Source organism: Scyliorhinus canicula, chromosome 18, assembly GCF_902713615.1.
Source record: "Scyliorhinus canicula chromosome 18, sScyCan1.1, whole genome shotgun sequence".
In the NCBI taxonomy this organism is placed as follows: Eukaryota; Metazoa; Chordata; class Chondrichthyes; order Carcharhiniformes; family Scyliorhinidae; genus Scyliorhinus; species Scyliorhinus canicula.
Genome location: NC_052163.1, coordinates 88,650,718 through 88,676,383, shown reverse-complemented (window position 1 = coordinate 88,676,383; position 25,666 = coordinate 88,650,718). Strand labels below are relative to the sequence as shown.

The 25,666-nt window shown below is 52.2% G+C and overlaps 1 long non-coding RNA gene across 8 annotated transcripts in view; it reads right to left on the bottom strand.

The window, feature by feature from the left end:
- LOC119953319 overlaps positions 1 to 25,666 on the bottom strand; it is a 148,452-nt gene that overhangs the window by 18,593 nt on the left and 104,193 nt on the right. For 7 of the 8 annotated variants that reach the window (XR_005457993.1, XR_005457989.1, XR_005457992.1 and 4 more), the window contains one exon: positions 24,740 to 24,819. The exons of the other annotated variant lie outside the window; for it this stretch is intronic. This is a non-coding gene — a long non-coding RNA (uncharacterized LOC119953319). The remainder of the gene's footprint in view (positions 1 to 24,739; positions 24,820 to 25,666) is intronic. 8 annotated transcript variants of the gene reach the window in all.

Here is a 25,666-nt window from a genome sequence, read left to right as displayed (position 1 = left end):
AAACCCTCCCTCCTGCACCATCCCTGCAGCCACGTGTTCAAGTGATCTCTCTCCCTATTCCTAGACTCGCTAGCACGTGGCACGGGTAACAACCCAGAGATAATAACCCTGTTTGTTCTAGCTCTAAGTTTCCACCCTAGCTCCCTGAATTCCTGCCTTACATCCCTATCCCTTTTCCTACCTATGTCGTTGGTACCTATGCTCCCCTTCCCCCTTAAGGATCCTGAAAACACGATCTGAGACATCGCGGACCCTGGCACCTGGGAGGCAACACACCAACCGCGAGTCTCTCTCCTTCCCACAGAATCTCCTATCTATCCCCCTAACTATGGAGTCTCCAATAACTAATGTTCTACTCCTTTCCCCCCTTCCCTTCTGAGCAACAGGGACAGACTCTGTGCCAGAGACCTGTACCCCATGGCTGACCCCTGGTAAGTCCCCCCCCCCAACAGTATCCAAAGCGGTATACCTGTTACTAAGGGGAACGACCACAGGGGATCCCTGTACTGACTGCTTACCCCCAGCCCCTCTCACCGTCACCCATCTATCTTTATTCTTTGGCGTAACTACCTCCCTGAAGCTTCTATCTATGACCCCCTCTGCCTCCCGAATAATCCGAAGTTCATCCAGCTCCAGCTCCCTAACATGGTTTTTGAGGAGCTGGAGTTGGGTGCACTTCCCACAGATTAAATCAGCAGGGACACTGACGGCATTCCTCACCTCAAACATTCTGCAGGAGGAGCATTGTACTGCCTTCCCTGACATCACCTCTATATTTAAAAAAAAACAAGAAAAAGAAAGGAAGAGCTTACCTGATATTCCCTCAAACCCTGCTCCCGCTGAAAGGTAAGCAAATTTAAAGGCACTCAATCACCTTCACGACAGGCCCCTGCTCCCGCTTCCCAACGACCGTGGGTTTTATTTTTGGTTAGAGGAGGAGGTAGAGGGGGAAACACTGACCAGGTGTTTTGGGTTTAACTGTCACTTGACAACAGCCCCTCCACAAACTACCTTCAAATTAGGCTGACCGCACTGCACGTATGCAAATTTCACCGGAACAGCCAATCAGTAGCTCTGCTCTGCTTCCCTTTGCTGGATGCTTGCCTTCAATCAAACTCCTCGGGTCACCTTTGTAGGTACACCTTCAAATTAGGCTGACTGCACTGCACGTATGCAAATTTCCCCAGAACAGCCAATCAGTAGCTCTGCTCTGCTGCCCTCTGCTGGATGCTTGCCTTCACTCAAACTCCTCGGGTCTCCTTCGCAGGTACACCTTCAAATTAGGCTGACCGCACTGCACGTATGCAAATTTCTTCAGAACAGCCAATAAGTAGCTCTGCTCTGCTGCCCTCTGGTGGATGCTTGCCTTCACTCAAACTCCTCGGGTCTCCTTCGCAGGTACACCTTCAAATTAGGCTGACCGCACTGCACGTATGCAAATTTTCCCAGAACAGCCAATCAGTAGCTCTGCTCTGCTGCCCTCTGCTGGCAGTAGATGGTGGCTGGTTTATCCCCCTCTTTATGGGATGGAAGAGCTCCAGCCTCGTCTCCATCAAGTTTATTTTTCGCTTCTGCCTTCATGCAGCTCGCTGTGACACACACTGGAATGGAAGATGTCTCTTTCTGTTGTGGTGGTGTGACTTGGCAGTAAGCTCCTGCTTTGTGATTTTCTGTGTGGCACGTTGCTACTGGCTTCCAGCATCATATGTAGCACTGTCGTGCTGGCTGGAGATAGCAGGGTCTACTCTGTGGTCTGAGAGTTTATCTCTCCAGCTGGTATCGGAGCCGGAGGTTGAGGCTCATGTCGTTGCTGTTTCTTCTCTTGACTGTCATCTACTTCCGGTGTCGTGGTAACCATCTGAGTTAGTGGTGGTCTGAAACCTGTAAAGAAAGTGGACAACCTGCTCTGCGAAGAGAGAGGACCATTCAGAGCTGAAATCCCAGTCGAAAGAACTTTTCCTGGTGGATCTCTCTGGAATAATTTATGACAATATTGTGTCTTTTCACGGTATCTCTGCTCAAGAGGAAAAAAGACTGGTAACAGGTGACGTACAGCAGTTTGACATGGTTCAGTTTGCTGCCCTATCTTAAAGGTTCCAGAATCATACCTATGGCTGGAAGCCAAATGCCTCCAGGCCCATAAAGTGGTGTTTCTATTGTTCCTAGCCAGTGGTCTCTCAGCCATGGTTCTTTGTCCAACAGGAGCATAACATTGTTTTGCAGGTCAAATTGAAAGTTTGTGAGGTGGTCGCACTCCACAGTGAAAATCTAGGATCTTAGCCCTCATCCAAGAAGCATGATTGTGTGTCCTATGTGGCGTGCTGTCTTGACCTTGTGAACCCTTTTGCGATCTCCTGTGCATTTTGGTGTTCTGCACAACTTTTTGGATTGTCCTATCCAGTTCCATTGAGTGCCGCGAGGAATTAAGGGCTACGGGGAGAATGCTGGTAGGTGGAGTTGAAATGCCCATCAGCCATGATTGAATGGCGGAGTGGACTCGATGGGCCGAATGGCCTTACTTCCACTCCTATGTCTTATGGTCTTATGGTCTTAAGACATTGATCTCGCTTGTTTGCTCCACTGTGCTGGGATGGTCATTCGATTGGTCGGTTGGGGCCTAGAATATCTATGTTTCTGTGATGTTTCACGAACTGGATAGTGAGGCTTACTTTGTACCACAGTTTTTCCTCCCCTGAATATCGATCTGTGCTGTAATATGGGCGGATTCCTCAAGGATTAGATTTTCCTTCACTTGAAACATGCCCGACAGCAAATTGGCAGCGTTCCCACAACTATAGCCTGTCCGCCATCTACAAAGCACGGGCGAAATTCTCCGCGGACCGACGTGACGCCCATTTCCGGCGGGAAAAAGCGGTGCGGATGACTCCGCCGTCGGGGCCTTCTTTTATGCCGGTAATCTCCGTTCCCGAAAGGGCCAGCAGCGGACTGACACGATAGGCGTCAGTTTCACCCGCTGCGGAAGTGGCGAGTCCCGGCGTTTGTGTGGTGGGGAGAGAGAGAGACCCAGCGTGGGGGAGGGGGGGGGGGGAGAAGAGAGACCCAGCGTGGGGGGGGGGGAGAGAAGAGCGACACGGCATTGGGGGGGGGGGAGAAGAGCGACCCGGCATTGGGGGGGGGGGGAGAAGAGCGACCCGGCATTGGGGGGGGGAGCGGGGGGGAAGAGCGACCCGGCATTGGGGGGGGGGGGAGAGAGCGACCCGGCATTGGGGGGGGGGGGGGGAAGAGCGACCCGGCGTTTGTTGGGGTGGGGTTGCGGAGTTGGGAGGGAGGGGGAGAGCCGGAGGGAGGGAGAGAGGGAGGGAGAGAGAGAGGGAGGGAGGGAGAGAGAGAGGGAGGGAGGGAGAGAGGGGAGGGAGAGAGGGGAGGGAGGGAGGGAGGGAGGGAGGGAGGGAGGGAGGGAGGGAGAGAGGGGAGGGAGGGAGAGAGGGGAGGGAGGGAGGGAGAGAGGGGAGGGAGGGAGAGAGGGGAGGGAGGGAGGGAGGGGGAGAGGGGAGGGAGGGAGTGAGAGAGGGGAGGGAGGGAGGGAGAGAGGGGAGGGAGGGAGGGATGGATTGCGGCGTGGAGAGGAGAGGAGAGGGGGGTTACGGCGTTGAGTTGAGAGGGGGGAGGGGGTTGCGGCATTGAGTTGAGAGGAGAGGAGAGGGGGGGGGTTACCTGCGTTGATAGGAGAGATGGGGGGTACCTGCGTTGAGAGGAGAGGGGGGGGTACCTGCGTTGAGAGGAGAGGGGAGGGCTACCGGCGTTGAGAGAGGGGGGGGCGGCGTTGAAGGGGGTAGGGGTGGTATGGGGGGGTTGAGGTATGGGGCAGCGGCGTGCAGAGGGGGGGGCGACGGATGGCCGGGACCAACGCACCGTCGCCCCCTCTGCACGCCGCTGCCCCTACCGCAACCCCCCCTCACCACCCCTACCCCCTCCAACGCCCCTACCCCCTCACCACCCCTACCCCCTCACCACCCCTACCCCTTCCAACGCCCCTACCCCCTCACCACCCCTACCGCCCTCCAACGCCCCAACCCCTCACCACCCCTACTCCCTCACCACCCCTACCCCCCTCCAACGCCGCCCCCCCTCTCTCTCAACGCCGGTACCCCCCCCTCTCAACGCCGCACCCCCCCCCACTAACGCCGCACCCCCCCCACTAACGGAGGAAGGAATGGGGGAGGAGGAAGGAGGGGGGAGGAGGAGAGAGGGTGGGTGTGTGGGTACCGGCTTTCAGAGGGAGGGGGATGTGTGGGTACCGGCCTTCAGAGGGGGGGTACCGGCCTTCAGAGGGGGGAGGGTACCGGCCTTCAGAGGGAGGGGGGTGTGTTGGTACCGGCCTTCAGAGGGGGGGGGTTACCGGCCTTCAGAGGGAGGTGGGTGTGTGGGTACCGGCCTTCAGAGGGGGGGGGTACCGGCCTTCAGAGGGGGGGGAGGTTACCGGCCTTCAGAGGGAGGTGGGTGTGTGGGTACCGGCCTTCAGGGGGGGGGGTACCGGCCTTCAGAGGGGGGGGGGGTACCGGCCTTCAAAGGGAGGGGGATACCGGCCTTCAGAGGGAGGGGGGGGGGGTGTGGGTACCGGCGTTGAGAGGGGGATGTGTGTGTGTACCGGAGGAGTGGGGGGGGGGCCTGCGTTGAGGGGGGGGGGACCCTGTGTTGAGGGGGGGGAACCCTGCGTTGAGAGGGTGGGGGGTTGCGGCGTTGAGAGGGGGGGTGGTTGCGGTGGTGAGAGGGTGGGGGGTGCGGCGTTGAGAGGGTGGGGGTTGCGGCGTTGAGAGGGTGGGGGGTTGCGGCGTTGAGAGGGTGGGGGGTTTGCGGCGTTGAGAGGGGGGTAGGGGTGGTGGGGAGGGGGCTAGGGGTGGTGAGGAGGGGGTAGGGGTGGTGGGGAGGGGGTAGGGGTGGTGAGGGGGGTAGGGGTGGTGAGGGGGGTTGGTTGGGGTAGGGGGCAGCGGCGTGCAGAGGGGGGGGCGACGGTGCGTTGGCCGCCAGCCATCCGTCGCCCACCCCCCTCTCTGCACGCCGCTTGCCCCACAAACCCCCCCCAGCCACCCATAACCCACCCCCCACCACCCCTAACCCCCCTCTCAACGCCGCAACCCCCCCACACACCCCTACCCCCTCCACCCACCCCCTTGCACCCCCCTCACCACCCCTACCCCCTTCACAACGCCTCAACCCCCACCCGCACTCCCCGCCCGCACTCGCCCCCCCCCGCACCGCCCCCCCCCGCCACTCGCCCCCCCCCGCACTCGCCCCCCCCCGCACTCGCCCCCCTCCCCCCGCACTCGCTCCCCCCCCACACTCGCCCCCCCCCCCACACTCGCCCCCCCCGCACTCGTCCCCCCCCGCACTCGCCCCCCCCGCACTCGCCCCCCCCCGCACTCGCCCCCCCCGCACTCGCCCCCCCCCCTGCACTCGCCCCCCATCCCCCCCCGCACTCGCTCCCCCCCCCCGCACTCGCCCCCCCCCCCCCCCCCGCCCTCGCCCCCCCCCCCACTCGCCCTCGGACACTGAACGCCGTCAACCATCATCAATGGTTCACGCCGTTTTAAAGCTACTCTGTTTTTCGCCGACGTGACCCGTGGCCACGTCGGCGGGACTTCGGCCCATCCGGGCCGGAGATTTGTTGAAAGAAAAATATAATGAAATCCCGCCGGCGCCAGCTGTTTTCAGAGGCTGCCGGCGGGATTTGCACAACGCCGGTTTTTGGCCGGTCGGAGAATAAAAAACCCTGCGGGAGTGGGATTAACGCCGCTGCCGTCCGATTCTCCGACCCTGCGTGGGGTCGGAGAATTTCGCCCCACAAGTCAGGAGTGTAATGGAACACTCTCCACGTGCCTGGATGAGTGCAACAACATTCAAGAAGCTTGACATCCAGAATAAAGCAGCCCACTTGATTGCTCACCTTTCCACAAACATTCAATCTTTTCACTACAAATGAACAGTGGCAGTCATGTGTATCATATACAAGATGCACGGCAGGAGCTCACCAAGGTTCCTTAAGCAGCACCTTGCAAATCCAATGACTGCTGCCATCTCGGAGGACGAGAGCAGCAGATACCTGAGAAACCTTTCCTTTATAGCCCAACCCAGAAACCCTGCACCACATATAACCCTCAGCTTAAAAGCCTGTGCAACACCTGGCCCGTGTAAGAAGCATGCGGCAAACTCAACCCACTGAATTGAGAAAAATGTTTATTTATTTCACATAAATAAATATTACAAATTTAACAGAAAAATGAAAGTAATAAGCACAAATAATATTTCCGTGACACACCCCTGTTATGCCTTCACCTTATACCAGCGGGTGCAGTATCTTAGTACAAACCCCCCCCCCCCACTCCCGCCCCACTCCTCAGTGGCAGTGGCATTGGAGGCAGCCTGCTGACTTTGCTGTCCTGGTGGCTGTAAAGAACCCCTGCAATGCAGAAGGAAACTATTCGGCCCATGGAGCCAGCACGGACCCTCTTTAAAGAGTACCCTGCCCAGGCCCACTCTCCCGCCCTATTTCCTTAAAACCACCAACCTCCATACTTGGACACTAAAGGGGTAATTTAGCATTGCCAATCCACCTAACCTGCACATCTTCGGACTGTGGGAGGAAACCGGAGGCCCCGGAGGAAACCCATGCAGACACGGGGAGAAAGTGCAAACTCCACATAGACAGTCACCCAATGCCGGAATCCCTGGTGTTGTGAGGCAACGATACTAATCACCATGCCTCCATGCTGCCCAGTTGGCATGCACACTCAGACCCCAACCGTAGAATGGAAACCCAACTACATCTCTTCGCACAGGTGTATGCTGGATAGCAAAAAGTTATTGGTCTGAATCCACACTTTGCCCTCATCCTCCCCCACAACTCCAGTGGGACCACCCCAGTGGATCCCCATTGGACCTGGTGCCTGACGTGTTTCCCTCTCACCCACGCAGAGATGCAATTGACAAATGTATTGCATGCTGGGTGGCCCTTAATTGGCCACCCAGTGTAATGTTGCATTAACAACACGATCCCGTTAACAACAACATACGCTCAAGCCTATGTCGACTCCGTGTAACCCCCCACCCCCAGGTTTTTATACTTATAGAGCACCTTTCATGACTTCAGGGTGTCTTAAAGCACTTTATGGCCAATTAAACGCTTTGTATAGGCACTATTGTAATGTGGGAAATGTGCACAGGAAGCTCCCAGAAACACCAAGTAAATGGCTAGTCCATCGCTTAGTGTCATTGATTGTGGGATGAATGTTGGCCAGGCCAACAGGCAAACTCTTCTGTTCTTAATTTGTCAGAATTGTCCCCTAAGATCGTTCACACACGTCTGAGAGGGCAGACAGGGCCTTGGTTTAATCTTTAGCTGATGAATGCCACCTCCAGCTGTGTAGCACTCTCTCAGTACGGCATTTGAATGACAACCTAGATTAAATGATTCAAGTCTATTCAAGTAGGGCTTGAACCCATAACATTCTGGAATGGAGGGATGAAACAGTGAAAAACAAATAGACTCCCATGGTTGGAAATTGTCAAGCCATCAGAATTTCAGCAATAGTCACCGGTTTTGTGGAGAAAGCTTCTTAAAACATGTCACATCAAATCCAAACTACCCATTCATCCTTTTCATGCAACCCACCTTCGAGAGCTGTATATAAAGCACTTTCCAACCTCCTGATAGCTCACAGCTCTCCTTGGGGCTATGCTAAGAGCTGCCCTGAGTCAACTCGCAGCCTCAGAGATATTCAATTATGTATTAAATTATTAAGTGGCTTTTGATTTCAGCTCAGTCCGTGCAGGAGACTCGCCATCAGGTAATTTGGTTGGCCTGATGTCAATCTCCACTTTAAGCAAAGGAAATACACAAGGAGGTGGGAAAGTTTACTGATCTAAATGGAGACGGTTGCACATTGATCTTGTAGAGCAAAGGCTGTAAAGGTTGCAAACAAAAGTGAGAAGCTATCACAGGCTGTTTTCGCTATTTAAATTTTGTGTGTGAGCCAACCACCACACAGAAATTGCAACAGTCAAATCATCTGCCCAGATCATCCAACTGGCAATTCGACATTCGGACTCCCTGTAGGTCAATTTTCTGACAGGCGCGCTCTAATTCTTCAAGCTGGGTGGCATTCTCCATCCTGCCGCACCTGTTTTCCGATGAGGCGCCGATCCGTCGGCAGCGGTATCCTCCTTCCTGGCAGCCGGCCAATGGGGTTTCCCATTGTGGGCACCCCATGCTGTCGGGAAATTTGCGGGCGTGAGTGCGCTGCCAGCTAAAACGGAGGATCCCGCCAACGGAGAATCCCGCTTCTTTAACTCAAAGGCTGACGTAACAAAATTCCCAGTCAGAAATCACTGACTCATACTCATGGGGCGAAATTCTCCGACCCCCACGACGGGTCGGAGAATAGCGGGAGGGCCTTCCCGACATTTTTCCCGCCCTCACGCTATTCTCCCCCCCCCCCCCCGCCCAACTCCCGACACGAATCGCTGCCGCCGTTTTTTTACGGCCGGCAGCGATTCACAGCTGTTCGATGGGCCGAAGTCCCAGCCTTTTACGCCGTTTTTACGAACGGCATACGGACCTGGTCTGGCCGTTCGTAAAAACGGCGGGAACAACTCGCTTTTTATAACCATGGCACCGATTGGCACGGCAGTACCACTGCCCGATGCCCGCGCACTATTTGTCCTTCCGCCACCCCGCAGTATCCATTCGCGGGGCGGCTGAGGGGCATCCCGGCCCGCGCATGGGCGGGTTTCGCGCAAATACGCAATGACGTCATCCGCGCATGCGCGGGTTGGAGTCTTCCGATCCGCGCATGCGCGGCTGACGTCATATGACGCGTCAGCCGGCGCTATCTCCGGCAAGCGGGCTTAACGAAATTCGTTAAGCCCGTGATGCCGGAGCTTGCGGCGTCGGGCTGCTAGCCCCAACCGGGGACCAGAATCGGTTCCCGGTCGGGAAGGGGCGCGCTGGCGTCAAACCCGCCCGGGTTTGACGCCAGCCTTACGATTTCTCCCGTTTTGGGAGAATCGCGCCCATGATGTTCCGTCCATGCATTTAGAATTTTCCAGTCCGTCAGCTGGTAGGTGCGTTGTCTGATTTGGAACAGACCCATACACACACAACTAGAAAGTGCCATCTTGGAACCATCTTCCATCTACGATGAGTTTGAAGACTGCAGGAGTGGAGAAACGGGTATTCTCAAGAATTTCACAATCATTTCTCTTCCATGCTTCTGGGCTAGTGACAGGAATGAGTCAGCAGCCAACCTTTCCACTTTCTGATCAATGCTCAGTAACTCTCAGTGGAATGTGTATGTGATGTGGCCAGATCTCTGCCTCAGACAATATCATAAAATGCCTGAGGGGAGGGCGGGGGGAACATAAGGTATTGGCTTTAAATCAATTCCCATCCATCTGAAGATCAGCAGGTAGTGGGCAGGCCTTGAGGTTTCCTAAGTCATGTACAGGCTTCCTGTCCAACTATTTAACTTCAGTCTAGGCCGATGGATTCATAAAAGGTTTTCTCTTTCTCCCTTCTGTTCCTTTTAGTCCTACATATCTCTTCCGGGGGTTCATTGATGGCTCCACTGCAGAATCATCAGGACTTTGCTCCCTCACTGTGTTGGGCTCGCAATGGGGGAGCAGGGTATTCCCAGAGGTTGCCCTACACTGCAAGGAACTCCTACTCCGTAGAAGCCTCAGAGCGGCAGGTGGATGTCTCAAAGAGGAAAAAGTAGGACCGTGCTGTGGCAACAGGCTTCTTACATTTTGCTGGGAGGGAGGGCTGGCAGGGTGACAGGGGGAGGGGGACATGATAGATGACATATCATGTTTGGGTTCAATCCTGTTCCAATGCACATGAGCTTTCCAGAAGAATAGGTACCGACTATGATGATAATAATAACAGCTTACACTTATATAATATTTTTAACATAGTTAAAATATTCCAACGCCCGTCACAGGAACATCATCAGACAAAACTTGAGACCGAATCATGAAAATAAATATTAGGGCAGGTGACCAAAAACTTGGTTGAACAAGAGCAAAGTGCATGAGGAGTTAGGGGGTGGAGAGGTGCAGGGGTTTGAGAAGAGAATTCCACACTGGTGAACACTTGCATCTTCCGCGCTCATGAAGGCCTCAAGCAACTCCAGCAACCGAACGACCACCCATATCAAGATTAGCACGTCCAACACGAGGTGCTGAGCCTGGTCCATGTGACTCGGCAACAGACTTGATGAGCCGCTGTTGAACGGAGCCAGTGTGACTGCTTTCTCTCTCTGTTCTTGTGTTAAATTTGGCACCCAGTGAGATTAAATAGATCGGCGCCTGCATGGTTGACTACTGTATTATATGGGAAGCAAATAGAAGATCAACATCATTCTCCCTCTCACTGAGACGTAGCATCAGCAACAGTCAACACAGCTACATAAAGGTTATGAAAAGATATTTACAGACTCCTTTAAACTCTTTTAATGATTATGCTTGAATCCTGTTGAATCATTAAAAGGTTGCATTGGTCGCGCTTCATATAAGCAATGGATTGATAGTTTTTGTGTTTGCTGAAGGCAAACATCTTCACGTTTAATGTCAGAGGGAATAAGAACCCAACATATCAAAAGGAGCAAATTGTTGTGAATCTAAATGAGGCGAAATGCCTGGACAGGAGATTTTGGGTTAGGGCTGAGGTAGGCCCAACCAGCAAAGCTCCTCGTTGCTTATTTATGCTGCCAAAAAAATTCTTAAAACAGAAAGTGTTGCTTTAATTGGCAAGCTTCAGCTGGCATCTATAAATCTTTTATGAGACTCTTGTTCGAATACAGTTTTTCTCCCTTTGGCCATTCTGTCTTTGCTGGGAAAGGAGGGCACTTGTGAGTGTATTCACAGAAAAGGCCATTATTGCCCTGATGAGGTGCTGATTATTAAGATTATCAGTCTGGTCCCTGTTGTTCAATTTGAAATGCCCTTTTGATTTCAGTGTGAGTTGAGGTTGACCTTGTTTTAATTTGATCTGTACTCAGCACTGCTTTTGTCTCCAGCCTCTATTTAGTTGCCAAGCCCTGAAGGTACATCCTTCTCAGTTCTAATCTCCTGACTCTGATTTATCTTGGTACCACTGTCTATTTAAATACATCCTTTGTTGTTCTGTTTAATGGAGATCCATTCCAGATCTCTGTCCGAATGTATGAAACATTAGCACAAACATATTGGGCGCAATCTAAAGGGGAAAAAAAGAGTCCGTTCTGGGCATGGTTAGAGAGGTCGTTATCGTCGCTTGTAGCACCTGGAATGATTCCGCTATCTAACGGTTTTGGACCTCAATGGGGAAACACCCCGCTGAGGCCGCATTCAGTCGCATTTCCTGCACTGAGCAGCTCCAACAAGCGAAGCTTCTCAGCGCAGGAAGAGATTGGGGCGCCCCGATTCCTCAACCTCCCGACAGGACCACCGGACCGCCCAACTAAATTCCCCAACTCATCTGTTGGGAGTTCCTCGATTGCCAGGCTGGCAGTTCCAACTGAGCACCCTGGCAGTGCCAGGCTGTCACCCGTGTGGCACTGCCAGGGCGCCCAGGTGGGACTTCCTGGGTACCAGGCTGGCAATGCCAATGTGCACAGGTGGCGACAGTAGTGCCAGGATACCACCCTCACCTTATTCGAACCACCCGTGATCGTCCAATTGCCTGGGAGACACCCCCACCCACCCCCACCCAAGTGCCGTTCCTCCTTGCCTCCATTTGTGAAGGCAATGCTAAACGGCGCCTGGCTAGGGTCTCCTCGGCAACGGTAGTAGGTACAGGAGGCTGTTCAATCTGGCATTGGCAGAGTTAAGTCAGCTTTTAAATTCACTTAACTCTGCAAGACCTGTTTGATCTAGTGAGGTGTAAATACCATTGGGGATCTCGGAAGAGTCCTCACGTGGGATATTTGGCTGCGTCCCATCCCAAATCCAGCGGGACGCAGCCGGTAAATCCTGACCATTGTTAATTTCATCACTGACCTATTTTCCAGGAAGCCCCAAATTCATAGCAAACGTACAAAGGTTTTTATTCTCAGTCTTTAAATGCATGATTTTTAAAGTTACTAACAGGTTCATACAAACCACAGAAACCCTACAGTACGGAAAGAGGCAATTCAGCCCATTAAGTCTGCATTGACAGTCTGAAAGAGCACTTTACCTAGGCCCACTCCCTTGCCCTATCCCAGTAACCAAAACAAACCGGCACATCTTTGCACACTGAGGGGCAATTTTAGAATGGCCAATCCACCTAACCTGCACATCTTTGGACTGTGGGAGAAAACCAGAGCACCCGGAGGAAACCCACGCAGACACGGTGAGAATGTAAAAACTCCACATTCACCCAAGCCGGAATCAAATCTGGGTCCCTGGCGCTGTGAAGCAGCATGGCTAATCACTGTACCACCATGTCAGCAGTGATAACCATCTGTGGTGTTGTTCCTAGTGGGTGAATTTGCACTATGTTGTAACAAAAGAAGTGTGACATAGGTAGTATGACAAATATATTTAATATGATGAATAAAACTTGTGGATCTCTTTTAGCATTACGGCAATTTGATGATGTGCTGTTTATGTAATAATTTGATAAGAGTGAACAATATATTATCCTACCTATTTCTGTAACTTTCTCTGGTCTTAACAATCCTCCATGATACTTGCACTCTGCTATTCTGGTTTCTTGTACACCCTGTTTTTAATTGCTCTGAATTTTTTGTGATCATGCTTTCATCTCCCAAGGCCTGAGAGGTTGGAATTTCTTTCAGAACCTCTTTAAATACCTCGTCTCCTTGAAAGTGCTCATTAAATCCTACTTCTTTGGGCAATTTTATGGCTCGCTGTCCTCATGTCTCCTTATGTGGTTAAGTGGCAAATTTTCCCCAATTGACGCCCATTAAGTGCCTGAGGACATTTTAGTACATTAGAGGTGCTATATAAATGCAAGCTGTTATTGTTGTAGGTGAGCTACAAAAGACAAGGGCAAAGACAAGGGGTTGTATTTTCAGATATGACATGGCTGGGATTTGAGGCTGTCAGACCGTGTCAGTTCCCTGCCACCATCTTGAACCCAAGCCAGTATTGAAGGGTGGCCTGAGGTGGTCATGTCATTATTATTAATCTTCCCATGCCAACTTAAATTTTCAGTCGGCATGGACGAGGTCCAGATCAACGGTGAGTTCTGGCAGGAACTGATGGGCAATGGGTTGGATCACATGAGAGAGAACACCCCCCCCCCCAAACGCACCAACCATAATGGCTGCTGAGCCACACCTGTATTCCCATGGAAGGGATGTCCCTCCACATTCATAGCCAGACAGCTGTGGCCATTTTAAAGTTTAAAAATTTAATCTGTTTCTTCAGAGGGCGCCTCCATGTTGCCAAGCCCTTTTTCACGCTCTCTGTTAATAATATGCAGCTCCCGCCTTGGTTTGTGAGGTTGCCAATGTGTGAGTGTTAGAGAACCTCCCCTTAGCCCTCAGCCTTCGGGGGCTCGCCCGCTGTACCTAATTGGATGGCGAGCCCATTGCCTGCAATTAATTGGTTTGGATACTAACAAGCATTGGGCGCGGGAGCCTTCGACAACCCATGCTGGGTTGGGACACCGAGGTGAACCGGCAATTGGGTTCTCAATCCAGAATTGAAAATCTGAGCCATGTAACTTTGCAAGGTGGAAATGAGAGGCTCGAGATTCTGTCACTGGGGGGTTGTCCTGGAGTTTCCAGGAGGTAAACGTTAATCGCAGAAAACAACGGAAGACAAAATACCTTGGGATAATAGTGTTGATGGAACCATCAATTCACCAGACAGGTGTTTCCGATGTGAATCTAGGCTTTAATCGACTTACTTCAGAGCCAGCCTGTTACCTGTCGATGAACTCGTAGAGACCCAGGCTGACTCTGGACACGGGTACTTATACAGCCGCACTAGGGGGAGGAGTCAGGGCGGAACCAAGGGTGGAGCCCAGTACAAGTTCTTAGGTGCTCCCAGCGCTATCCCCCAAGTTGTAGGACAGCGCTACTGCGCTTACAACAACAGTGTGAATTACGTATATATTAACATATTTTACATTCACCATATTCACCCCCTTCAAAAAAATTAAGTCCGGCGGGGGTGGTGGTCTAGTCTTTAAAGTCAGTCTGTCCAGCGGTCGAATTGTCCGCTGAGATCTGCGGAGCACCGCGGTGGCAGCCTCTTGCGGTGGCTGGATGGGTGTGGTGTGCTGGGGTACGGTGGGAGACTCCAGAGAGGGTTGTATCCGAGCTTCATACTCCCCTGGTTCGACCAGGGACTGGGGGCGCTGGGGGCTGGCCGGCGTGGGGGCGCAGAACTGGTGGAGCGCGCTCATGGGCTCGGGAGCACAAGGGGGCGGCAGCATGGGGTGTGGGGTGAGAGGTCCTTCTGTGGGGGTAGGGGGGGCACTGGATCTGGCGGGTGCCAGATCCCGGAGAGATACTGTGTCCTGACGGCTATCAGGGAACTCGACGAATGCGTACTGGGGGTTGGAGTGGAGCAGGCGCACCTTCTCAACAAGGGGGTCGGTTTTGTGCGCCCTGACGTGTTTCCTCAGGAGTACGGGGCCCGGCGTCCTCAGCCATGCCGGAAGTGAGACCCCCATGGTAGTGCCCCTGGAAAAAATGAAGAGCCTCTCGTGAGGGGTTTGGTTGGTCGCCGTACACAAAAGGGACCTAATAGCGTGGAGCGCGTCTGGGTGGACTTCCTGCCACTGGGAGACTTCGAGCTTTCTAGACCGGAGGGTCAGTAGGACGGTCTTCCAGACCGTCGTGTTCTCCCTCTCCACCTGCCCGTTCCCCTGGGGTTGTAGCTGGTAGTCCTGCTCGAGGCAATGCCCTTTGCGAGCAGGTACTGACGCAGCTCGTCGCTCATGAAGGACGAACCCCTGTCGCTGTGTTTAATCGGTCAATCTGCGTGCTGGCGCATGTCCCGCGGGACAGGGCATCCGGAGGCTCGTTGAGCTTCCGGGTCAATATTTGATATCGTAATTGTAGGTGGAGAGTTCGATCCTCCACCTCAGGATTTTATCGTTTTTTATTTTGCCCCTTTGCGAGTTGTCGAACATGAAGGCAACCAATCTTTGGTCGGTGATGAGGGTGAACCTCCTACCTGCGAGGTAGTGCCTCCAGTGACGGATAGCCTCCACAAGGGCTTGTGCTTCTTTCTCGACTGAAGAGTGTCGGAGTTCTGAAGCGGAGAGGGTACGGAGTAAAATGCAACTGGTCTCCCTGCCTGATTTAACGTGGCTGCAAGAGCTACCTCTGAGGCGTCGCTCTCTACCTGAAATGGGGTGGATTCATCCACCGCCCACATGGCCGCTTTGGCGATGTCCTCCTTGATGCCGTCGAAGGCCTGGCGTGCCTCGGCTGACAGGGGAGATCGTGTGGTCCTAAAGAGTGGGCGGGCTTTGTCTGCATATTGAGGGACCCACTGGGCGTAGTAGGAAAAAAATCCCAAGCTCCGTTTGAGGGCCTTGGGACAATGAGGGGGAGGAAGTTCTAAGAGAGGGCGCAGACGGTCCGGGTCGGGGCCCAGGACTCCGCTTTCCATGACATAGCCGAGGATGGCTAGTCTGGATGCGCGGAAAACGCAGTTCTCATTGTTGTACGTGAGATTCAGTTTCTGTGCCGTCTGGAGAAAACGGTGGAGGTTGGCGTCGTGGTCCTGCTGGTCATAGCCGCAGACATTGTCCAAGTACGGAAACGTGGCCCGCAGCCCGTACTGGTCCACCATTCGGTCCATTGCTCATTGGAACACCGAGACCCCATTGGTGACGACGAAAGGGACCTGGATGAAATGGAAGAGGCAGCCATCGGCCTCAAATGCCGTATAGTGGCGGTCCTCCGGGTGGATTGGGAGCTGGTGGTATGCAGACTTCAGATCCACCGTGGAAAAGAGCCGGTAGTGGGTGATCTGGTTTACCATGTCTGCAATCCTGGGGTGGGGATACACGTCGAGGAGCGTAAATCTATTTATAGTCTGACTGTAGTCGACCACCATACGGAATTTTCCCCCGGTCTTAACGACCACCACCTGAGCTCTCCAGGGACTATTGCTGGCCTCTATAACCCCCTCACTGAGTAGCCTTCGGACCTCTGCTCTGACAAATACCCTATCCTGCAGGCTATACCGCCTGCTACGAGTGGCTACGGGTTTACAGTCCTTAGTGAGATTGGCAAAGAGAGGACGGGGGGTGTTTCGCAGCGAAGCGAGGCTGCAGATCGTGAGTGGGGGCAGGGGTCCTCCGAAGCTGAGGGTGAGGCTCTTGAGGTTGCATTGAAAATCTAGGCCTAATAAGAGTGGCGCGCAGAGTTCGGGCAAAACGTGGAGTTTAAACTTCGAGTAACTAGTGCCTCGGATTGTGAGTGTCGCGGTGATGCGCCCCTGGATCTGGACCGAGTGGGAGCCTGAAGCGAGCGCGATAGTTTGCTGCATGGGGAAAACGGGGAGCGAACAGCATCTTACCAGGTCTGGGTGTATGAAGCTCTCTGTGCTCCCGGCGGCGAAGAGGCATGGCGTTTTGTACCCGTTGATATGGACCTCTGCCATCGAGTTTTGTAGATTCTTTGGTCGTGATTGGTCCAGGGTGACCGCGCTGTGTTGCGGGTAGTCGGCGGCTCGATCAGCTGTGCTGGAGTGGCCCCGTGATGACTGCCCTCTGAATTCATAGTTTAGTTCGAATTCCTCCGCTGAGTTGTCCGAGCGCGGAGATGCCGATCGGGCCCATGGATCGCACGTGGCGGGCGGCGAGGAAGATGGCGTCCAAAATGGCGGCCCCCATGAATCGCATGTAGCGGGCGGTGAGGAAGATGGCGTCCAAGATGGCAGCCCCCATGAGTCGCACGTAGCCGGCCGCGTGGTGGAGGTTTTCCAAGATGGCAGCCCGCATGAATCGCACATGGCTGGAGGCGGCGGAGTCGGGGCATAGGCCGCAGCGTTTCGGGCCCCGCGGTCTGAAAGTGCGGGGAGCAGTTACTGCGAGTCGCTGGGGAGTTGGAAGCTGGGGCCCTTTTTGCAAGGCACACTCTTGCGTAGTGCCCTTTTCGCCCGCAGCTGCTGCAGGTCATGTTGCAGGCCGGGCAGTGCTGCCACGGGTGCTGGTTCTGGCCGCAGAAATGGCAAGCTGGAGCAGCATAGTGGCTGGCTGGAGCAGCATAGTGGCTGGCTGGGGCAGCCTGGTGGCTGGGCGGCCGCGTAGCACAAGCCTGGGGGAGTCACTGGTCGGGGGCCTATGATGGGCTCGCAGGGTCCGCGGGGAACGAGTTAAGGCTGCGGAAGTGGTCGCAGCTTCCACAGTCGTTTCTAAGTCCTGGGGCCTCTTTTCCAGCAATCGTTGGCGCACATAGTTAGACCTGAGGCCCAATCCAAAAACATCGCGTACTGCCAATTCTCTGTCTTCAGCCGCGGTAACCGCTTGGTAATTACAGTCATTGGACAAATTGTTAAGTTCTCTTAGGAATTCGGCGAGTGATTCCGTAGGCCGCTGACGGCGAGTCGTAAACACATGGCGAGCGTAAACTTCATTAATTGGCCTTACATAAATTTTTTCGAGAACTGCTAGCGCCGCAGTATATGAACTGGTCGAGTTTAGTTGCGTTGAGATTCTATGGCTCACCCTCACGTGCAGTAGACTCAGCTTCTGATCCTCTGTAGTTTCAGCTGTGCTTGCTTTGGCCAGGTAGGCCTTGAAGCACCGGATCCAGTGGGAGAAGATTTCTTTAGCCTCTGCATCCTGCGGGTTGAGTTCCAGGCGTCCAGGCGTGAGGGCCGATTCCATAATCGATCTTACTGTTCTTAAGTCGATTAAATTGATGGAACCATCAATTCACCAGACACGTGTTTCCGATGTGAATCTAGGCTTTAATCGACTTACATCAGAGCCAGCCTGTTACCTGTCGATGAACTCGTAGTGACCCAGGCTGACTCTGGACACGGGTACTTATACAGCCGCACTAGGGGGAGGAGTCGTGGGCAGAACCAAGGGTGGAGCCCAGTACAAGTTCCTAGGTGCTCCCAGCACTACTCCCCCTAGTGGTAGGACAGCACTACTGTGCTTACAACAACAGTGTGAATTACGTATATATTAACATATATTACATTCACCACAAGTGTTTTTCCCTTTTTGTTTACTTGAAGCAATTTAAATCATTAAGTTAAAAATAATTAATGTTAAGGATCATCCAAGCAAAGCCCTCAATACTAATTCCCAGGCAGTTGGGAGAAGGTTAAAGCACCCCAAATATGACAAATGTGACTCCATCGCAAAGCGTAGACAGTTATTGTTCTTTTTACGCCAACGGATTTCAAGTGGAGTGGGTATCCTACCTTGGAAAGACAAGGCCCATGATTAATATATTTAAATCAGTCTCTGGCTGTGCAACTGGGCACCTGACTAAAATTCAATAGCTTCCAAATTAGCAGCAAAATGGAGATAGGAGTTGCCGGTCCTTGAAGGTATCTGCTTTTTACAGCACCCCTTCTGGGCTGAGATTACAGCCACCCCGCTCCGACCCCGGCTCCAGCAGCTTGCTGACCCCTGAGCAGTAACAGAAGAAAACAAATCTTATAACGATCTTAAATTCAGGAGTGTCTCAGCATCCCTGCCCTTGTTGCAGCTTCTTCCTATCCATTGTGCTTCTCCGCACCCTTCCTGCCTACCCCGGAACGGCGCAGCCAAAGAATTTGCTTGTTTTTCACTTGTGTCGTGAAGGCTTTCTTGGGGATGACGGTGATGGGTGACCAATGGCAACAGTGCAGAGACGGGGCAGTTGGAGCTTGGATTCATATGACCTTCTGGCCGATATTAAACTAGAGTTTGCAAATTTAGGGGGATCGAGAGATCCATGGAAAACAGTATTGCCAGACAATTTAACATAGGAAATAGAATGGGGCATTGGCAGAGCAGATGCCTATCCCCAGGGTGAACAATTATTCCATTCGCAATGTGCCAGAGCGAACTATTACGCTTCACCATAATTCCCTGATTGAGATATTTTACTCTCCGCCAGTAATTCACTTTTAAGACTTCCTTCCTCCCTAAAATGTTTTCAATCCCCAAACAGTGACCTAAATTACCACTCTTAAACAGTAAATGTGACTTCTTAATAGATTTATTAGCAACTAGCAAAGTGCATTTGAGCATCCTAACTGCTAGAATATGCACATTAAATACACAAATGCATATAACCATAACCATACTAAATGATTAAGCACAAATGAAAGTCAATTCCTATTTAAAAAGGCAATACATAACGGGGCTTGTACTATTCCAACAGAGGCTTGGAGAGGAACGTAGGACAAAATTATCAAAAGTTTTAGGCTGCCTCAGGGATTACTCTTCAGAACGATCAAGCAGAAATTGAGCGCAATGGGGGTGTGGAGAGCAGATAACTCATGTAAGGAGGGATGGTGAGTGGAGTGGAGCCCCAAGTTCAGAAGCCAGAAGCCCAACCTCATTGATTCTTTCATGCCGCCAATAATAATGAGAACCTATTGCTGAAAAGTTACAATGCCAGGAGCCAATTCCTGAGTTAAGTCAGAATATCAAATTGAAAGGGTATCCAGACAAGGGCCGGGATTCTCCACTACCCGGCGGGGCGGGGGTCCCGGCGTGTTGGAGTGGTGTGAACCACTCCGGCGTCGGGCCGCCCCAAAGGTGCGTTAGGGGCCAAGCCCTCACAGTGAGGGGCTAGACCCACACTGGAGTGGTTCCCGTCCCGCCGGCTGGCGTGAACGGCCATTGGCGCCACGCCAGCCGGGGCCGAAAGGACTTCGCCAGCGGGCGTAAGTCCGCGCATGCGCCAGGGCGTCAGTGGCTGCTGACGTCATACCGGCGCATGCACAGAGGAGGGAGTCTCTTCAGCCTCCGCCATGGTGAAGACCATGGCGAAAGGGGAAGAAAAAGAATGCCCCCACTGCACAGGCCAGCCCGCTGATTGGTGGGCCCCGATCGCGGGCCAGTGCACCGTGGGGGCACCCCCGGGGTCAGATCGCCCCGCGCGCCCCCCCCCCCCAGGACCCCTGGAGCCCGCCTGCGCTGCCAATCCCGCTGGTCAGGTAGGTGGTTTAATCCACGCCAGCGGGAGAGGCCTGTCAGCGGCGGGACTTCGGTCCATCGTGGGCGGGAGAGTCGCCGCGGTGGGCCCGCCGACAGCATCGCGATTCCCGCCCCTGCCGAATCCCGGGGGGCGGAGAATTCAGGACACAGCGGGGGCGGGATTGACGCCAGCCCCGGGCGATTCTCCGACCCGGTGGGGGGTCGGAGAATCCCGCCCCAGGATGGTAGGAAGTCTTACAACACCAGGTTAAAGTCCACATGTTTGTTTCAAACACTAGCTTTCGGAGCACTGCTCCTTCCTCAGGTGAAGAAGGAGCAGTGCTCCGAAAGCTAGTGTTTGAAACAAATATTTTGGACTTTAACCTGGCGTTGTAAGACTTCTAACTGTGCTTCCCACAGTCCAACGCCAGCATCCCCACATCAGACAAGGATACTCATTAAACATTTATAGACAAGATCTGCACTGTGGGCCACAATGTTATCACTTTGTGATTTTGCAGTGTGAGGAACAAGAAATGCATTGCTGCCTCTGTAACGGCTGATCTGCTGCAATTTGGATCTTGAGGAAGTGAACGAAGTTGGAACATATTTCCTCCAGGGAACTGAGATTCCATTGACATTCAATGTATTGGAGAGCACCTAAACCATCTCAAGACCTTTTCAGTACATTGTGTCTGTGATGTTGGGTTCCCATTATTCCTAATGGGTCAAATGGGGTGGTGTTTGGGGGTGGGGGTTGGAGGGTGATGGGGGGCAGTGAGCGGCGGGGGGAATGCGTGGGTGGTTGCGGGGGGGGGGGAGGGGGGGAGGGATGCAGAATTCAGCAGTGGTGTTGGTGGGAGTTGCAGAGTGAGAGTGTGTCAGCACACTTTGAATTGTGAAGATTAATGGGTGCCAAATGATAAACTACAATAAGGAATGAAATGGACCTTCAGAACACGGAGTGTTGGAATAACCAGACACTCACTTTCATGAGATGTTTAAAATATATCATTCTCCCAATGGAGTGTCGGCACAGCTTAGTCAGGAATGGCTTTTATTTCTCAAGAGGAATATCAAGGAGATTGTAAACTCTTTGCAAAGCTGAAAGCATTACTTTGATGTCCCTGGGCACATTTTATGCAGTTTTACCTATTGGTTGACAACTCCTATTGGTCTGTGCATTCTCAATAATCTGTGTGGGTGCATCTATCACAACTAAGAATGTTTCTTTTCCCCTTTATCCATTCTCTTCGGTGCCATGGTGTCAGACTGAGCCATTCCATCTGGAATAACGTTCTTATTTTGAACTTGTATCCGAGTGTTTTTGGTTTGTAATCCCAGAGTGAATAAAAATTCAATAATGAAAGATTTAACACTTTGATTCAATCTCTATTGCCAGAACACCATCTTCATTGTGCTGCTGGGCAATTTTAACTGCTTGTCGAACTGATGAATTGACTAATGTTTAAGAGATTTTCTCCACATTACACTCACGCACATTCATCCTAAACACTCAAAGTTCCCAATAATAACTGCACAGCAGGAGGGGAGAGGGATGAGAAGAGGATTAAAGGCAAGGATAGATGGAAGTATAGGTTTCCCAAAGATCCTGCTGAATTTAGTGTGAGGACCTGATTTAAATAGTCTGAGTCATCTTCCTGCACACAGCCAAATTGCCTGTCTGTCAGGTACATAGGAAGTCAAGGAGCAAAGTACAGGTGAGTCAGACATGTAGGAATATAGATTAGGAGGGTCAATGCGGACTTAATTGGCCGAATGGCCTCCTACTGCACTGTAGGGATTCTATGATATCTGTGATTGCAGGGAGGTACAGGGGCAATGGGAGGGGAGCTTGAAATTGGGGGTTGGGAGAGGAGTTGGGCATCGGAAGACTGAAAAATGTTGGGTATTGGAGGTTGGAGGGGAGTAGGGTTTTGGAGAACAGAAGCGAGTTGGGTTTTTGCAGAGGGGAGTTGGATTTTTACAGAGGGGAGTTGGATTTTTACAGAGGGGAGTTGGGTTATGGAGATCGGGGGGAGTTGGGTATTGGAGGTTAGAAGGGAGGTGGGAATTGGAGATTCGAGGTTAGTTGAGTTATGGAGGTCAAATGGGTGTTCGGGTTTTGGAGGTGAGAGGGGAGTTGGGCATTGGAGATCAGAGCGGAGCTGGTTATTGGAGGTCAGAGCGGAGTTGGTTATTGGAGGTCAAAGCGGAGTTGGTTATTGGAGGTCAGAGCGGAGTTGGTTATTGGAGGTCAGAGCAGAGTTGGTTATTGGAGGTCAGAGCGGAGTTGGTTATTGGAGGTCAGAGCGGAGTTGGTTATTGGAGGTCAGAGTGGAGTTGGTTATTGGAGATCAGAGCGGAGTTGGTTATTGGAGGTCAGAGCAGAGTTGGTTATTGGAGGTCAGAGCGGAGTTGGTTATTGGAGGTCAGAGCGGAGTTGGTTATTGGAGATCAGAGCGGAGCTGGTTATTGGAGGTCAGAGCGGAGTTGGTTATTGGAGGTCAGAGCGGAGTTGGTTATTGGAGGTCAGAGCGGAGTTGGTTATTGGAGGTCAGAGCGGAGCTGGTTATTGGAGGTCAGAGTGGAGTTGGTTATTGGAGGTCAGAGCAGAGTTGGTTATTGGAGGTCAGAGTGGAGTTGGTTATTGGAGGTCAGAGCGGAGTTGGTTATTGGAGGTCAGAGCGGAGTTGGTAATTGGAGATCAGAGCGGAGTTGGTTATTGGAGGTCATAGCGGAGTTGGTTATTGGAGGTCAGAGCGGAGTTGGTTATTGGAGGTCAGAGCAGAGTTGGTTATTGGAGGTCAGAGCGGAGTTGGTTATTGGAGGTCAGAGCGAAGTTGGTTATTGGAGGTCAGAGCAGAGTTGGTTATTGGAGGTCAGAGCGGAGTTGGTTATTGGAGGTCAGAGTGGAGTTGGTTATTGGAGGTCAGAGCGGAGCTGGTTATTGTCGGTCAGAGCGGAGTTGGTTATTGGAGTTCAGAGCGGAGTTAGTTATTGGAGGTCAGAGCAGAGTTGGTTATTGGAGGTCAGAGCAGAGTTGGTTATTGGAGGTCAGAGCGAAGTTGGTTATTGGAGGTCAGAGTGGAGTTGGTTATTGGAGATCAGAGCGAAGTTGGTTATTGTCGGTCAGAGCGGAGTTGGTTATTGGAGATCAGAGCGGAGTTGGTTATTGGAGGTCAGAGCAGAGTTGGTTATTGGAGGTCAGAGTGGAGTTGGTTATTGGAGGTCAGAGCGGAGTTGGTTATTGGAGGTCAGAGCGGAGTTGGTTATTGGAGGTCAGAGCGGAGTTGGTTATTGGAGGTCAGAGCGGAGTTGGTTATTGGAGGTCAGAGCGGAGTTGGTTATTGGAGGTCAGAGCGGAGTTGGTTATTGGAGGTCAGAGCGGAGTTGGTTATTGGAGGTCAGAGCGAAGTTGGTTATTGGAGGTCAGCGCAGAGTTGGTTATTGGAGATCAGAGCGGAGTTGGTTATTGGAGGTCAGAGCGGAGTTGGTTATTGGAGGTCAGAGCAGAGTTGGTTATTGGAGGTCAGAGCGGAGTTGGTTATTGGAGGTCAGAGCAGAGTTGGTTATTGGAGATCAGAGCGGAGTTGGTTATTGGAGATCAGAGCGAAGTTGGTTATTGGAGGTCAGAGCGAAGTTGGTTATTGGAGGTCAGAGCAGAGTTGGTTATTGGAGGTCAGAGCAGAGTTGGTTATTGGAGGTCAGAGCAGAGTTGGTTATTGGAGGTCAGAGCGGAGTTGGTTATTGGAGGTCAGAGCAGAGTTGGTTATTGGAGATCAGAGCGGAGTTGGTTATTGGAGGTCAGAGCGGAGTTGGTTATTGGAGATCAGAGCGGAGTTGGTTATTGGAGGTCAGAGCGGAGTTGGTTATTGGAGGTCAGAGCGGAGTTAGTTATTGGAGGTCAGAGCAGAGTTGGTTATTGGAGGTCAGAGCAGAGTTGGTTATTGGAGGTCAGAGCGGAGTCGGATATTGGAGGTCAGAGTGGAGTTGGTTATTGGAGGTCAGAGCAGAGTTGGTTATTGGAGATCAGAGCGGAGTTGGTTATTGGAGGTCAGAGCGGAGTTGGTTATTGGAGGTCAGAGCGGAGTTGGATATTGGAGGTCATAGTGGAGTTGGTTATTGGAGGTCAGAGCAGAGTTGGTTATTGGAGATCAGAGCGGAGTTGGTTATTGGAGGTCAGAGCGGAGTTGGTTATTGGAGGTCAGAGCGGAGTTGGTTATTGGAGGTCAGAGCGAAGTTGGTTATTGGAGGTCAGAGTGGAGTTGGTTATTGGAGGTCAGAGCGAAGTTGGTTATTGGAGGTCAGAGTGGAGTTGGTTATTGGAGGTCAGAGTGGAGTTGGTTATTGGAGATCAGAGCGGAGTTGGTTATTGGAGGTCAGAGCAGAGTTGGTTATTGGAGATCAGAGCGGAGTTGGTTATTGGAGGTCAGAGCGAAGTTGGTTATTGGAGGTTGGGGGCAGTTGGGCACTGGAAGTTTCAGGAGATTTTGACATCCGCGGTTACAGAGGAATTGGATATGGGGGTTGGGGAAATACCAGAGGTAGATTGCAATGATGGGGGTTAATCGATTGAGGGGATCAGATCATTGGATGCTTTGTCGGACAGCATGGGGATCCAGGTTGAAGAACCCCTGCCCCTCCAGTTCTGGAAGCAATATTTAAAATGCTCACCTGTACCATTGAGCCACACTCCCCTCCCTTCAGCTTCTGTATTCCATGAGCCATGGTAAACACACGTTGGAGTGGAGTGGCTAAAAATCAAAGACAGTGATTTTCAATTTAAAGAGGTCTCATTAAAATTTCATAACAATGTGAATTGCTGCGGTATCTATCACCCACTTTCACTAATTTATATGTCAACTTTAGTGAGGTGGTTACTTTTCGGCAGATAAACGTGCCTCTGGTAAAGCTAAAAACTGGGACTTGTTAGCAATCCAAACCGTTATTATTTTAACCATCCAAAGCACCCATCTAAGGGATTAAAATACTGCCACGCAGGCTGTCGTTCAGCCCATAGTTACTGGCTCAAATTCCAGTCCACACGGAATTACGCTTCTCATTAAAAGGAGCAACGCAATTGTCTGCACTATCCAAAAACTTGCAAATCTCTGAACCCTATATCCCAACTTGTAAAAAGTCCTGTCTATCCATTACCCTGTGCCCACTGATACATTGGTCACAGTCCAACAATGTCTTGACATTAAAAGTTTCACCCTTTGATGGAACCATCAATTCACCGGACACGTGCTTTCCGATATGAACAGTGGTTTTAATCTACTTACTACAGAGCCAGCCTGTTACCGCTGATAAACTCTTGGTGAACTGCAGGCTGAATCTGGACAAGGGTATTTATACAGCAGCACAAGGGGGAGCTAAGTGTGGAGCCCGTACAAACTCCTGAGCACTCCCAGAGATACTCCCCCTAGTGGTCGGATAACGCTACTGCGCTTACAAAGATACAGTGTGAATTACCAAGTTCCGTTCACCACATTCACCCCCTGCAAAATAAATCAAGTCCGGCAGGGTTGGTGGTCTACAAAGTAAGTCTGTCCGGTGGTCAAACTGTCCGTTGTGATCTGCGGAGCACAAGGGTTGCAG